Genomic DNA, 15925 nt, shown 5'->3' with positions numbered 1-15925 from the left:
AACTAACAAAAACCCTGTTACTATAAAATATGGTTAAAGTTTGAACAAGAAACATCTTATAACATATTAATGAATAACAAACAAAAACTCGTGTGCAGTATGGCCAACTCACACAAAATCTAACAAATTTTAATAAAAAAAATATTTTGCTTCAAAATTTGCATTTTTCATAAAAAAAATTCTAGCAATGCATGAAAACTGGCAAAAAATTGAAAAAAATCCTGCAAATTTTCGAAAAAAAATCGTAAAACTTTGAAGAATGTAAGCAAACTAAAAAAAGCTAAACCAATAAAAGGCTATATAGTCCAGACTCGATTCTCCAAAGGCCTTTGTAATGCCAAATTGTGACCCTACCTTCTTTAACAATAACTCTTTTACTTTTCTTGAAAAAGTTTTCCTCATTAGAGCGCCATCTCTTGGTGGGAGGTAGGGAGATTACTGAAAAGCTTCGCGTGAGATCTCTACTATACGTTCCACGAGATCTCATTTAACTGTCGAGTGACCTACCAAATTTGCCTAAAGAAATAAAGAAATACGATTTAAAAGGAAACGGGAGCGGGACTCGACCTTTATAAAAGAGCCCGAAAAAACTCCTCACAAAGGCCCCATTTTCCCTGATGCCAGAATGAGATGGAACTAGCCTCCAATTTGCTCCATTTCTGTGTGAGAGCGATCTTGTCGAGGCCTTTAGATCCTCGCGGGACTTTTTCTATCTTTTCACGTGAAGACCGTCAACCAGTAAAGTTGCTAGACCGACCTCTGTGGCACTAAGTTAGTTTAAAGTGTCATTAGCCAAGGATTGACTAGGGCAAACCCGGTAGAAAAGCCTACCGAAGCTTAAAACCTGTTACAAAACCGTAAGATTGTGAATTCCTGGTGTAAATGTTAAGAAAACTTAGAATGTTTGCTCTTTAGGCCCATTAGTTAATCTCCGGCATCTCCTCTGACCTTCGCGGGTGTGTTCTTTGCGACTTTCCGAAGGTAAGAAGCCCTGGCGGCATCAATTGTGAAGATTTTGCGACTAAAACGTGTGAATTAACGTTGGACAGGTGAATTTGCCCACCTCCCAGCGTGGGTGCGAGTTGGGGCACGACCGATTGCCAGCTGAACATCACGATTGGCCCGTTCGCGGACGAGCATTGCCGGTGAGGCACGCGGATTGGCCTCGTGGAGGAGATTTGGCCCATTTGAGCACCGCAACGCAACCTAGGACGCTCAAATTGTAGGCCCGGTCGGCCATCTTGCGAATATTGTTGTCCAATTGTCGTTTGGAGGCAACAAAACCATCGAAACACGTGCTCGCCATCGTCCAAAAGTGTGAACACGCGGTGATTTCGAGTGCTTGACGACCACTGACTGCGAGCGACCAGCCGATACGCTCATTTTCCGGCTTTGCAACCCCCTTCCGGTCGCTCAGTGGAAATTAGGAAACTTTTCACGTGAAATTCTACTCCTCAAACGTCTGAGGACTGCGGGTGGACTACCCGTCGGGAGTAACCGGTGCTGTCGCAGCGGAGACCAGGAGCTGGGTCGCGCGCGGAAACGTCGCACGCTCGAGGAAGCGTACTGCCATCTGGTAGTAAAAATCGGAAACCGGTTTGCGCAGCGCGTGCACACGCGCGTGCCTACCTGTGCCATACCTGGCGCGGGGCATCGCGATCGAGATTGCCGTTGGAGATTGCCGTTGGAGATTGCCGTCGGAGTGTTCCGGTCCCTTCGCCCAAGGATTAAGGTCAGATCTGAAAAGTTATTTTTTTTTACCCTGAGCTCAAACAAACTTGTTAGTTGGTAAGATTAGGCGTGACGTCACAACCCATATTGTTAAGCTAAAACGCAATATAAGCCTAAATGCTGGTCCGTCAAACCATCCAGCGTGTTTGGTAACTGAATTGGGTGGCCGATTTGCGTGGACAACGTGGGTTAAGCGGGTCAAATACATGAATTATCGCACACAAATTTGAGTTTAGTTTCTGATTATTTCTGGTATTATTACGTTAACATCTAGTGCAAATTAATTGGTCCCTCGGGAGGTATCTGTGTTCTGGTGTTTGAGCCTCTATTAACCCGCCCTTAGAGTCTTTGCCGGGTCTCTAAAAACAGCTTCAGCAGTCTCTCGATCCCCGGGAGTGGCGCGACACCTTCGGTGTCAAAACTGTTGATAGTCGAGGAACAAAACAATCCGTTACATTTTGGCGCCCAACGTGGGGCCGAGCAATAGTGGCAATAGTTCTACTATGTCTCAAAGTTGGGTTTAGTTTGGGTACTCAGTTAGAAGTTTGTTGGGTTTTCTGAACTATTATTGAGCATAGTTTATTTCAAGACAATCATATTCCATCATTTCGTTTGCAATATACCAAATACAATTCAAATATTTTGTTCCACCACCGTAATAGACCTAAATTTGATTCGCAGTCACCCTATTTCGGTTTGATTACTATTAATTTGAGATTTCGTTGGATTTTGTTTTAATATATTTTCGATCATTGTTGAGGAGTTATTTCAAAAGTGTTAGTTGGAATCAAAACAATGGATCACGTTTACATAAGTGACCCATGCAGCCTCAAAGAGGATGAAATGGAGTATGAATTTTGCCTTCGTGCCACACCTGTTCGTGGTGGATTACGCGAGCGCCAGCAGAATTTGCGTGCTTTGCTGCAAAAACCCGAGGATCCGGTAGAAGTACATTTTTCGACGTATTCGCTAGCGGAGGACTTGGTGAAGATCCCGAGACAGCTGAAGGAAATGGAGCGTTGTCTGGATGCTAATCTTGATGATGATTGCTACTCTCGACTGGTTCACTATCACAAGCGACTTCGACGATACTCGCCGGGAACGGAAGAACATCGGCAGCAGCGGAAGGCGTTGTTGGACAGCATCGAGCGACTCTCAAGAAGGTACTACAACATTGATTTAGCCCATGTCTGCCGACAGGTTCCCCTGATGCGAATCCATACGGTGCATTCGAATTTGGCCACCGCGACTCCGGGACAGTTGGCCCAGGAGTTAGTGGATCTGACGACGGATTTCGAGGAAGGAGCAGTTGGCGGAATTCTTGACGATCGTCTTCCGCGCGCGTCGTTCGTGTCGTCCACAACGACTCAAAGGACGCTGCAGCCTTCGCTTAATCCGTATACTGGGACCAAACCGAAAGCATCTCGTGATCTGTTGGCTGCCCCAGTACCGGCCCCTAGAGGTCAATCGAGTTATAACCAATGGCTGTCCGGATTCTCCCCAGCGGCAACAAGGCAGTCCGAGTTGGGAAGACCGATGTCGAATCCACAGCGATGGGAGCAATCGGCCGCCGCTGGCGTGGACAACTCGACGCTTGCCATATTGGAGGATCCAAGGCGAAAGGCGCCACCCCTCGGTGGCTTTGCGCGAACCTTGTTTGAACCGACGTCTGGGAGTGCGCATCCACTCCCGCCGCAGCAGCAGCCTCAACCAGGGAACATGGGCCGTTCAGCAGCTACATCGTCTCCAACGCCGACGATTCAGAATGAACCTGCTGATGAAAGGGATATGAATGAGTTCATTCATGCTTCCGACGTTCAAAATTACATTCGCGCGTGTCTAGAACATATGATGAGGCAGCAAGCCAACGGCGCATCGGTCCTTCCAGAAGCCGTAGATGATTTGGCCGAACAAGTGGCCAAGGTTGATTTGCGTCGGGATTCGGAGATGTTACGGATTTCGCAGGATCAACCTCCAGCGAGGCGTGTACCCTCTCCTCCTTTCCAGTTATCCGCTCGAGAAACTTCAGGGAAGCCTGAAATGAGAAGCATGTCACGTGGAGAAGGATTATTTGAACTGCCAGAGGAAAGCCAAGTTCATGGAGAGTCACGGCGCCGTCAGGAGTCTAATCCCGCCCCAGGACCGTCTTGGGATGTGAACCGAAGGTTTCCGGATGTCCAAACGCTGCAAGGTGAGAGATATCGACGACTACCGCACCAGCAGTGCAACATAATTGAAAAATGGCCGAAATTCACCGGCGGTACGAATTCTGTTCCCGTGGTTGATTTTTTGCGCCAGATCAATATTATGTGCGAGTCCTACCACATCAGTAAACAAGATCTACGAATGCACGCCCATTTGTTGTTCCGCGAGGGTGCGGCGGTGTGGTATACCACCTACCATGACCGATTCGACAGTTGGGAGACTTTGGAAACATACCTCCGGTTGCGCTACGACAATCCAAACCGGGATCTCATTACTCGTGACCTGTTGGACAAACGTAAACAACGTCCCAATGAACCGTTCGGTGAATATCTCGAAGAGATTGAGAGATTAGCGCAACGCCTCACTCGTAAAATGTCTCATGCGGAGTTGTACTACCTGGTCACCAAAAACATGAAGATGAGTTACAAGCGTAGTCTGGTGTTGGCCACCATTCAGTCGCTTGATCACCTGTCCCAGCTGTGTTACAAGCTCGATGCGCTCGACGGCCTCGGAGGTCTACAAAAAGCTTCCGTTCACCAAGTGGACATGGACGAACGAGCTGCAGAGATTGATGAGGAGTTGTTGAATGCCGATGTGTGCGCGGTTCATGGTCGTTTCAAGAAGCTTGCGGACTCCACAGGTGAGAACAGGAAGCCGATGTGCTGGAACTGTCGCCAGGCAGGACACATGTGGAGGGAGTGCGACCAGAAAAAAGTGTACTTTTGCCATGTGTGTGGACACACGGGTACGACCGCGTTCCAGTGCCCAAATGGACATCCACTCCGAACTCGGTCGGATGAGGAGGAAAAAAACGAGTAAATGGGATGGATCCAGGGAATCGATCTACCCCATCTGATACTCCGGAGATTCCCAACCGTCCGTTTTCTGTCTTCAACACTGCGCATCGAATTAACACGACCCCTCACCGTTGCCCACACCTCAAAGTTCGAGTTCTATCTGAGGAGATTGAAGCGCTAGCCGACACCGGTGCCAGTTTGTCGGTGATCAGCTCGCTGGGTTTGCTGAATAAGTTGGGCTTACAGATTCAACCTCTTCGCCTCCAGATTACGACAGCTGATGGTACGCCGTATCGATGTCTCGGTTACGTGAATCTTCCCCTGTCCTACGAGTCTACCACCCACGTCCTTCCCACGATCGTCGTGCCTGAGATGAAGAAGGACCTAATTCTAGGCGTAGATTTCCTGAACAAGTTTGGATTCCGTCTGGTGGGTCCCCGTTTTTCCCCGGTTGGTGAAGAAACGGTCAATATGATCGAATTTCAGCGAGTTGAGGACTATTTTGGTGACACAAATGACAATATATGCTTTGAAATCCATCCAATCAGCCCAGCGGAATCTGCGAAAGACCTCGAGAGTTCAACCGATGACAGCTTGGAGATGCCAACCATCGAAGTACCAGAAAAACACATCTGCGAGCCTAGTGACCTGGTCACGGAACATGTCTTGTCGGATAGCCAGCGAGAAGCACTTTTTGAAGTAGTACAACAACTTCCGGCCACGCGAGACGGGAATCTAGGTCGAACTCCGATCATGTCCCATTCGATCGACCTTCTCCCGGGCGCAAAGCCGAAGAAGGTTCCTCCGTATCGTTGGTCTCCATCCGTAGAGGAAGTTATCGACGCGGAAATCGAGCGAATGAAGCGCCTCGGGGTCATAGAAGAGTGCCCTACGGCGGTCGACTTTTTAAATCCGTTGTTGCCGATTAAGAAGGCCAGTGGAAAGTGGAGAATCTGTCTTGACTCTAGGCGGTTAAATCAATGCACCAAAAAGGACGATTTTCCCTTTCCTAATATGATGGGAATTCTTCAGCGCATCCAGAAGTCGAAGTATTTTTCCGTCATTGATCTGTCGGAGTCGTACTACCAGGTTCCACTCGACGAGGCTGCGAAAGACAAAACGGCGTTCCGCACGAACAAAGGTCTGTTCCGATTTGTTGTCATGCCGTTCGGGTTGACCAATGCTCCGGCGACCATGGCGAGACTGATGACGAAAGTCATAGGACACGACCTGGCACCCTGGGTGTATGTGTACCTCGATGACATCATTATCCTGTCGAACACCTTCGAGGACCACCTGGACCGGATCCGGATTGTCGCTGATCGTCTTCAGAAGGCGGGTCTCACCATCAACCTGTCAAAAAGTAAATTTTGTCAGACGAGTATTCGATACTTGGGTTACGTGCTGAGTGAGGACGGACTGTCCATGGACGTTAGCAAAATCCAGCCCGTTTTAGACTATCCTACGCCTAAAACAGTGAAGGACATCCGACGCCTTCTCGGACTCGCCGGGTTTTACCAGAAATTTATCCAAAATTATTCTGAAATTACGACCCCCATCAGCAACCTCCTCAAGAAGAATCGAAATAAGTTTAGCTGGACCGAAGAAGCGGAAGTGGCCCTGTCCAAACTGAAGACTGCGCTGGTGACCGCCCCGATACTGGCTAATCCAGACTTTAATTTGCCGTTTATCGTCGAGACCGATAGTTCGGACCTGGCGATTGGTGCGGTCCTTGTGCAGATGCACCAAGGAGAGCGGAAGTGTATTGCTTATTTTTCTAAGAAACTGTCCAGCACTCAGCGCCGGTACAGTGCCACTGAGCGAGAGTGCCTGGCTGTCCTGCTGAGTATCGAGAATTTTAAGCATTTCATCGAAGGTTCCCGTTTTGTAGTGCAGACCGACGCCATGAGTCTCACGTTCCTCAAATCGATGTCCATCGAATCCAAATCGCCGAGAATCGCTCGCTGGGCTCTCAAGCTCTCAAAGTACGAGCTTGACCTGCAATACAAAAAAGGCAGCGAAAACATTCCCGCCGACGCCCTGTCCCGGTCCATCAATCAGGTCAAGGTGGACCTCCCCGACCCGTACATCACTCAACTCATGAACCAGGTGGAAAAGTTTCCTGAGCGATTTCCCGATTTTAAAATCTCAGGTGGAAAACTCTACAAATTCATCTCGAATAGCACGGGTCTGGAAGATCTTGGTTTTCGCTGGAAGTTCGTCGTTCCGTTGGCTGAAAGAAGGTCTATCGTGAAAGAAATTCACGAAGCGGCCCATTTAGGACCTCTGAAAACGCTGGCCAAAGTCCGCGAACGCTTTTACTGGCCACGAATGGCCACGGAAATTAAGCGCTTTTGTTGCAGCTGTTTGGTGTGCAAGGAGTCCAAAGTACCGAGTACTAATACTACGCCGGTCCACGGAAAACCCAAGCAGTGCAGTCGTCCGTGGGAAATGATTTCCATGGATTTCCTTGGGCCCTACCCCAGGTCAAAGAAAGGGAACCTGTGGATCCTGGTGGTGTGTGACTTTTTCTCGAAGTTCGTGATGGTTCAATGTCTGCGTTCAGCGACTGCTCCTGCGGTGTGCCAGTTTGTTGAGAACTTTGTTTTCAATTTGTTTGGCGTTCCAGAAGTGTGTATTACCGACAACGCGCAAGTCTTCAAGTCCGATCTTTTCCTCAAGCTGCTCAAGCGGTACGAGGTTACCCATTGGCCGTTAGCTGTCTACCACCCTGGTCCAAACCCGACGGAACGGGTAAATCGAGTTATTGTAACCGCGATTCGGTGTGCCCTAAACCAAAAAGCGGATCATCGTGATTGGGACGATTCGGTACATCTAATCGCCAGGGCGATTCGCACGCACGTTCATGATAGCACGGGATTCACGCCGTATTTCGTCAACTTTGGCCGCAACATGGTGAGTTCCGGGGCTGAGTACGAACATCTAAGGGAAGTGGACGATAATTTGGCGCAGGACCCGGTCAAGCTCAACGAAGAAATGAAGAGTCTGCACAAGCTGGTCAGGGAGAACTTGCTGAAAGCCTACCGGAAGTATTCCGCGCCGTACAACCTCCGAGTTAATCGGAAACATCAGTTCCAGGAGGGCGATGTCGTCTACAAGAAGAACGTCCTGCTGTCTGATAAATCACGAGATTTTGTTGGAAAGTTTGGAGCAAAGTACACGAAGGTTCGAGTTCGACAAGTTTTGGGAACGAACTGTTATGTTCTGGAAGATTTCGAGGGTAAAAGGATACCTGGAAGCTACCACGGTTCGTTCCTTAAGCGAGCATAAACAACGATATCCATTAGCTATGTCAGGTGCAGCGAGAGCTGCGCAACAACCACTGCTGATTAAGCACCACAAACACTCATTGAGTACACCAAAACGATGTTCGAGATGTCATTAACCTGTTTCCTCACATCAATTTAGTTAGAGAAGTTGTTTTGATTCCATTGTTTAGATTTTAATCGCGATATTCGATTCACTTGGCGTTTCCGTGCATCCATTCAATCATATTTCTCAACATTTTCGTATAAAAGTTCATCTCATCGCTCCATCGTTACATTTAAACTTCATAATTAGCGAAAATAGACCAACTTTGTTAGAAAACCACATTTTCTTACCTTCAGTGAGATTTTGATTCATTTGTTTTGTTTGACAGAAATGACAGTTCACGGCCGAGATCGAACTCGCAGGGTCGAAGTTAGGTGACGTTAGAAATGAAACGTCTGATGCGATATTTGTTTCCAAAATATTCTGAGGGATGATTCGGTGTGAAATATTTCTGAACGCGTTTCGGTACGTTTGCGTTAGGCTTAGCAAAACATATTTTTCAATAGTTATTGAAGTAATTGGTTTTTAATAAGTTTTCTCAGATCTTTCTGAGGTTTGTTGGATATTTGGTACATGGAAATTTGTCAGATATCTCTGACGTCATTCGGTTTAGTTAAGGTTAAGATTTGACTGCGAGTATGATTGTGTAGAGACCCAGATGAATAGGAATGATAATTAGAGTTGGAACAGAATATTTGGATTCAATGGATTTTTTTTTAATATTAGAGCAGTCTTGGGAATCGGCAATTAAAACTGCATTTTTTTATGAAGATTACTTTGAACATATTCAGATGGCAACTTTTTAATGATTCTTCACCTTGAACAATAAAAATTTTGAAATTTCTGATTTCAAAATTTTTATTAAATTAGTATTGGCGAGAATGTAATGCCAAATTGTGACCCTACCTTCTTTAACAATAACTCTTTTACTTTTCTTGAAAAAGTTTTCCTCATTAGAGCGCCATCTCTTGGTGGGAGGTAGGGAGATTACTGAAAAGCTTCGCGTGAGATCTCTACTATACGTTCCACGAGATCTCATTTAACTGTCGAGTGACCTACCAAATTTGCCTAAAGAAATAAAGAAATACGATTTAAAAGGAAACGGGAGCGGGACTCGACCTTTATAAAAGAGCCCGAAAAAACTCCTCACAAAGGCCCCATTTTCCCTGATGCCAGAATGAGATGGAACTAGCCTCCAATTTGCTCCATTTCTGTGTGAGAGCGATCTTGTCGAGGCCTTTAGATCCTCGCGGGACTTTTTCTATCTTTTCACGTGAAGACCGTCAACCAGTAAAGTTGCTAGACCGACCTCTGTGGCACTAAGTTAGTTTAAAGTGTCATTAGCCAAGGATTGACTAGGGCAAACCCGGTAGAAAAGCCTACCGAAGCTTAAAACCTGTTACAAAACCGTAAGATTGTGAATTCCTGGTGTAAATGTTAAGAAAACTTAGAATGTTTGCTCTTTAGGCCCATTAGTTAATCTCCGGCATCTCCTCTGACCTTCGCGGGTGTGTTCTTTGCGACTTTCCGAAGGTAAGAAGCCCTGGCGGCATCAATTGTGAAGATTTTGCGACTAAAACGTGTGAATTAACGTTGGACAGGTGAATTTGCCCACCTCCCAGCGTGGGTGCGAGTTGGGGCACGACCGATTGCCAGCTGAACATCACGATTGGCCCGTTCGCGGACGAGCATTGCCGGTGAGGCACGCGGATTGGCCTCGTGGAGGAGATTTGGCCCATTTGAGCACCGCAACGCAACCTAGGACGCTCAAATTGTAGGCCCGGTCGGCCATCTTGCGAATATTGTTGTCCAATTGTCGTTTGGAGGCAACAAAACCATCGAAACACGTGCTCGCCATCGTCCAAAAGTGTGAACACGCGGTGATTTCGAGTGCTTGACGACCACTGACTGCGAGCGACCAGCCGATACGCTCATTTTCCGGCTTTGCAACCCCCTTCCGGTCGCTCAGTGGAAATTAGGAAACTTTTCACGTGAAATTCTACTCCTCAAACGTCTGAGGACTGCGGGTGGACTACCCGTCGGGAGTAACCGGTGCTGTCGCAGCGGAGACCAGGAGCTGGGTCGCGCGCGGAAACGTCGCACGCTCGAGGTAGGGAGATTACTGAAAAGCTTCGCGTGAGATCTCTACTATACGTTCCACGAGATCTCATTTAACTGTCGAGTGACCTACCAAATTTGCCTAAAGAAATAAAGAAATACGATTTAAAAGGAAACGGGAGCGGGACTCGACCTTTATAAAAGAGCCCGAAAAAACTCCTCACAAAGGCCCCATTTTCCCTGATGCCAGAATGAGATGGAACTAGCCTCCAATTTGCTCCATTTCTGTGTGAGAGCGATCTTGTCGAGGCCTTTAGATCCTCGCGGGACTTTTTCTATCTTTTCACGTGAAGACCGTCAACCAGTAAAGTTGCTAGACCGACCTCTGTGGCACTAAGTTAGTTTAAAGTGTCATTAGCCAAGGATTGACTAGGGCAAACCCGGTAGAAAAGCCTACCGAAGCTTAAAACCTGTTACAAAACCGTAAGATTGTGAATTCCTGGTGTAAATGTTAAGAAAACTTAGAATGTTTGCTCTTTAGGCCCATTAGTTAATCTCCGGCATCTCCTCTGACCTTCGCGGGTGTGTTCTTTGCGACTTTCCGAAGGTAAGAAGCCCTGGCGGCATCAATTGTGAAGATTTTGCGACTAAAACGTGTGAATTAACGTTGGACAGGTGAATTTGCCCACCTCCCAGCGTGGGTGCGAGTTGGGGCACGACCGATTGCCAGCTGAACATCACGATTGGCCCGTTCGCGGACGAGCATTGCCGGTGAGGCACGCGGATTGGCCTCGTGGAGGAGATTTGGCCCATTTGAGCACCGCAACGCAACCTAGGACGCTCAAATTGTAGGCCCGGTCGGCCATCTTGCGAATATTGTTGTCCAATTGTCGTTTGGAGGCAACAAAACCATCGAAACACGTGCTCGCCATCGTCCAAAAGTGTGAACACGCGGTGATTTCGAGTGCTTGACGACCACTGACTGCGAGCGACCAGCCGATACGCTCATTTTCCGGCTTTGCAACCCCCTTCCGGTCGCTCAGTGGAAATTAGGAAACTTTTCACGTGAAATTCTACTCCTCAAACGTCTGAGGACTGCGGGTGGACTACCCGTCGGGAGTAACCGGTGCTGTCGCAGCGGAGACCAGGAGCTGGGTCGCGCGCGGAAACGTCGCACGCTCGAGGAAGCGTACTGCCATCTGGTAGTAAAAATCGGAAACCGGTTTGCGCAGCGCGTGCACACGCGCGTGCCTACCTGTGCCATACCTGGCGCGGGGCATCGCGATCGAGATTGCCGTTGGAGATTGCCGTTGGAGATTGCCGTCGGAGTGTTCCGGTCCCTTCGCCCAAGGATTAAGGTCAGATCTGAAAAGTTATTTTTTTTTACCCTGAGCTCAAACAAACTTGTTAGTTGGTAAGATTAGGCGTGACGTCACAACCCATATTGTTAAGCTAAAACGCAATATAAGCCTAAATGCTGGTCCGTCAAACCATCCAGCGTGTTTGGTAACTGAATTGGGTGGCCGATTTGCGTGGACAACGTGGGTTAAGCGGGTCAAATACATGAATTATCGCACACAAATTTGAGTTTAGTTTCTGATTATTTCTGGTATTATTACGTTAACATCTAGTGCAAATTAATTGGTCCCTCGGGAGGTATCTGTGTTCTGGTGTTTGAGCCTCTATTAACCCGCCCTTAGAGTCTTTGCCGGGTCTCTAAAAACAGCTTCAGCAGTCTCTCGATCCCCGGGAGTGGCGCGACACCTTCGGTGTCAAAACTGTTGATAGTCGAGGAACAAAACAATCCGTTACATTTTGGCGCCCAACGTGGGGCCGAGCAATAGTGGCAATAGTTCTACTATGTCTCAAAGTTGGGTTTAGTTTGGGTACTCAGTTAGAAGTTTGTTGGGTTTTCTGAACTATTATTGAGCATAGTTTATTTCAAGACAATCATATTCCATCATTTCGTTTGCAATATACCAAATACAATTCAAATATTTTGTTCCACCACCGTAATAGACCTAAATTTGATTCGCAGTCACCCTATTTCGGTTTGATTACTATTAATTTGAGATTTCGTTGGATTTTGTTTTAATATATTTTCGATCATTGTTGAGGAGTTATTTCAAAAGTGTTAGTTGGAATCAAAACAATGGATCACGTTTACATAAGTGACCCATGCAGCCTCAAAGAGGATGAAATGGAGTATGAATTTTGCCTTCGTGCCACACCTGTTCGTGGTGGATTACGCGAGCGCCAGCAGAATTTGCGTGCTTTGCTGCAAAAACCCGAGGATCCGGTAGAAGTACATTTTTCGACGTATTCGCTAGCGGAGGACTTGGTGAAGATCCCGAGACAGCTGAAGGAAATGGAGCGTTGTCTGGATGCTAATCTTGATGATGATTGCTACTCTCGACTGGTTCACTATCACAAGCGACTTCGACGATACTCGCCGGGAACGGAAGAACATCGGCAGCAGCGGAAGGCGTTGTTGGACAGCATCGAGCGACTCTCAAGAAGGTACTACAACATTGATTTAGCCCATGTCTGCCGACAGGTTCCCCTGATGCGAATCCATACGGTGCATTCGAATTTGGCCACCGCGACTCCGGGACAGTTGGCCCAGGAGTTAGTGGATCTGACGACGGATTTCGAGGAAGGAGCAGTTGGCGGAATTCTTGACGATCGTCTTCCGCGCGCGTCGTTCGTGTCGTCCACAACGACTCAAAGGACGCTGCAGCCTTCGCTTAATCCGTATACTGGGACCAAACCGAAAGCATCTCGTGATCTGTTGGCTGCCCCAGTACCGGCCCCTAGAGGTCAATCGAGTTATAACCAATGGCTGTCCGGATTCTCCCCAGCGGCAACAAGGCAGTCCGAGTTGGGAAGACCGATGTCGAATCCACAGCGATGGGAGCAATCGGCCGCCGCTGGCGTGGACAACTCGACGCTTGCCATATTGGAGGATCCAAGGCGAAAGGCGCCACCCCTCGGTGGCTTTGCGCGAACCTTGTTTGAACCGACGTCTGGGAGTGCGCATCCACTCCCGCCGCAGCAGCAGCCTCAACCAGGGAACATGGGCCGTTCAGCAGCTACATCGTCTCCAACGCCGACGATTCAGAATGAACCTGCTGATGAAAGGGATATGAATGAGTTCATTCATGCTTCCGACGTTCAAAATTACATTCGCGCGTGTCTAGAACATATGATGAGGCAGCAAGCCAACGGCGCATCGGTCCTTCCAGAAGCCGTAGATGATTTGGCCGAACAAGTGGCCAAGGTTGATTTGCGTCGGGATTCGGAGATGTTACGGATTTCGCAGGATCAACCTCCAGCGAGGCGTGTACCCTCTCCTCCTTTCCAGTTATCCGCTCGAGAAACTTCAGGGAAGCCTGAAATGAGAAGCATGTCACGTGGAGAAGGATTATTTGAACTGCCAGAGGAAAGCCAAGTTCATGGAGAGTCACGGCGCCGTCAGGAGTCTAATCCCGCCCCAGGACCGTCTTGGGATGTGAACCGAAGGTTTCCGGATGTCCAAACGCTGCAAGGTGAGAGATATCGACGACTACCGCACCAGCAGTGCAACATAATTGAAAAATGGCCGAAATTCACCGGCGGTACGAATTCTGTTCCCGTGGTTGATTTTTTGCGCCAGATCAATATTATGTGCGAGTCCTACCACATCAGTAAACAAGATCTACGAATGCACGCCCATTTGTTGTTCCGCGAGGGTGCGGCGGTGTGGTATACCACCTACCATGACCGATTCGACAGTTGGGAGACTTTGGAAACATACCTCCGGTTGCGCTACGACAATCCAAACCGGGATCTCATTACTCGTGACCTGTTGGACAAACGTAAACAACGTCCCAATGAACCGTTCGGTGAATATCTCGAAGAGATTGAGAGATTAGCGCAACGCCTCACTCGTAAAATGTCTCATGCGGAGTTGTACTACCTGGTCACCAAAAACATGAAGATGAGTTACAAGCGTAGTCTGGTGTTGGCCACCATTCAGTCGCTTGATCACCTGTCCCAGCTGTGTTACAAGCTCGATGCGCTCGACGGCCTCGGAGGTCTACAAAAAGCTTCCGTTCACCAAGTGGACATGGACGAACGAGCTGCAGAGATTGATGAGGAGTTGTTGAATGCCGATGTGTGCGCGGTTCATGGTCGTTTCAAGAAGCTTGCGGACTCCACAGGTGAGAACAGGAAGCCGATGTGCTGGAACTGTCGCCAGGCAGGACACATGTGGAGGGAGTGCGACCAGAAAAAAGTGTACTTTTGCCATGTGTGTGGACACACGGGTACGACCGCGTTCCAGTGCCCAAATGGACATCCACTCCGAACTCGGTCGGATGAGGAGGAAAAAAACGAGTAAATGGGATGGATCCAGGGAATCGATCTACCCCATCTGATACTCCGGAGATTCCCAACCGTCCGTTTTCTGTCTTCAACACTGCGCATCGAATTAACACGACCCCTCACCGTTGCCCACACCTCAAAGTTCGAGTTCTATCTGAGGAGATTGAAGCGCTAGCCGACACCGGTGCCAGTTTGTCGGTGATCAGCTCGCTGGGTTTGCTGAATAAGTTGGGCTTACAGATTCAACCTCTTCGCCTCCAGATTACGACAGCTGATGGTACGCCGTATCGATGTCTCGGTTACGTGAATCTTCCCCTGTCCTACGAGTCTACCACCCACGTCCTTCCCACGATCGTCGTGCCTGAGATGAAGAAGGACCTAATTCTAGGCGTAGATTTCCTGAACAAGTTTGGATTCCGTCTGGTGGGTCCCCGTTTTTCCCCGGTTGGTGAAGAAACGGTCAATATGATCGAATTTCAGCGAGTTGAGGACTATTTTGGTGACACAAATGACAATATATGCTTTGAAATCCATCCAATCAGCCCAGCGGAATCTGCGAAAGACCTCGAGAGTTCAACCGATGACAGCTTGGAGATGCCAACCATCGAAGTACCAGAAAAACACATCTGCGAGCCTAGTGACCTGGTCACGGAACATGTCTTGTCGGATAGCCAGCGAGAAGCACTTTTTGAAGTAGTACAACAACTTCCGGCCACGCGAGACGGGAATCTAGGTCGAACTCCGATCATGTCCCATTCGATCGACCTTCTCCCGGGCGCAAAGCCGAAGAAGGTTCCTCCGTATCGTTGGTCTCCATCCGTAGAGGAAGTTATCGACGCGGAAATCGAGCGAATGAAGCGCCTCGGGGTCATAGAAGAGTGCCCTACGGCGGTCGACTTTTTAAATCCGTTGTTGCCGATTAAGAAGGCCAGTGGAAAGTGGAGAATCTGTCTTGACTCTAGGCGGTTAAATCAATGCACCAAAAAGGACGATTTTCCCTTTCCTAATATGATGGGAATTCTTCAGCGCATCCAGAAGTCGAAGTATTTTTCCGTCATTGATCTGTCGGAGTCGTACTACCAGGTTCCACTCGACGAGGCTGCGAAAGACAAAACGGCGTTCCGCACGAACAAAGGTCTGTTCCGATTTGTTGTCATGCCGTTCGGGTTGACCAATGCTCCGGCGACCATGGCGAGACTGATGACGAAAGTCATAGGACACGACCTGGCACCCTGGGTGTATGTGTACCTCGATGACATCATTATCCTGTCGAACACCTTCGAGGACCACCTGGACCGGATCCGGATTGTCGCTGATCGTCTTCAGAAGGCGGGTCTCACCATCAACCTGTCAAAAAGTAAATTTTGTCAGACGAGTATTCGATACTTGGGTTACGTGCTGAGTGAGGACGGACTGTCCATGGACGTTAGCAAAAT

The 15925-nt window shown here is 48.4% G+C and overlaps 1 protein-coding gene and 3 long non-coding RNA genes across 5 annotated transcripts in view; 1 reads left to right on the top strand and 3 right to left on the bottom strand.

Moving 5' to 3' along the window:
* Positions 1-15925, bottom strand: part of LOC120414124 (protein N-terminal glutamine amidohydrolase) — a 132475-nt gene that overhangs the window by 12583 nt on the left and 103967 nt on the right. The window lies entirely within an intron of this gene.
* LOC128093259 (uncharacterized) lies at positions 433-6088 on the bottom strand. Its single transcript, XR_008212354.1, has 3 exons — positions 5988-6088; positions 3559-3766; positions 433-3502 (listed from the first exon to the last, which is right to left on the bottom strand). It is a non-coding gene; the product is annotated as an uncharacterized LOC128093259 (long non-coding RNA).
* LOC128093257 (uncharacterized) lies at positions 9022-10161 on the top strand. Its single transcript, XR_008212352.1, has 3 exons — positions 9022-9475; positions 9534-9599; positions 9668-10161. It is a non-coding gene; the product is annotated as an uncharacterized LOC128093257 (long non-coding RNA).
* Positions 10163-15838, bottom strand: LOC128093258 (uncharacterized). The gene is made up of 3 exons (XR_008212353.1): positions 15738-15838; positions 13309-13516; positions 10163-13252 (listed from the first exon to the last, which is right to left on the bottom strand). It is a non-coding gene; the product is annotated as an uncharacterized LOC128093258 (long non-coding RNA).

This window comes from Culex pipiens, chromosome 3 (genome assembly GCF_016801865.2).
Source record: "Culex pipiens pallens isolate TS chromosome 3, TS_CPP_V2, whole genome shotgun sequence".
NCBI lineage: Eukaryota > Metazoa > Arthropoda > Insecta > Diptera > Culicidae > Culex > Culex pipiens.
The sequence above is the reverse complement of the archived record's forward strand: the minus strand, read 5'-3'. Positions and strand labels throughout refer to the sequence as shown.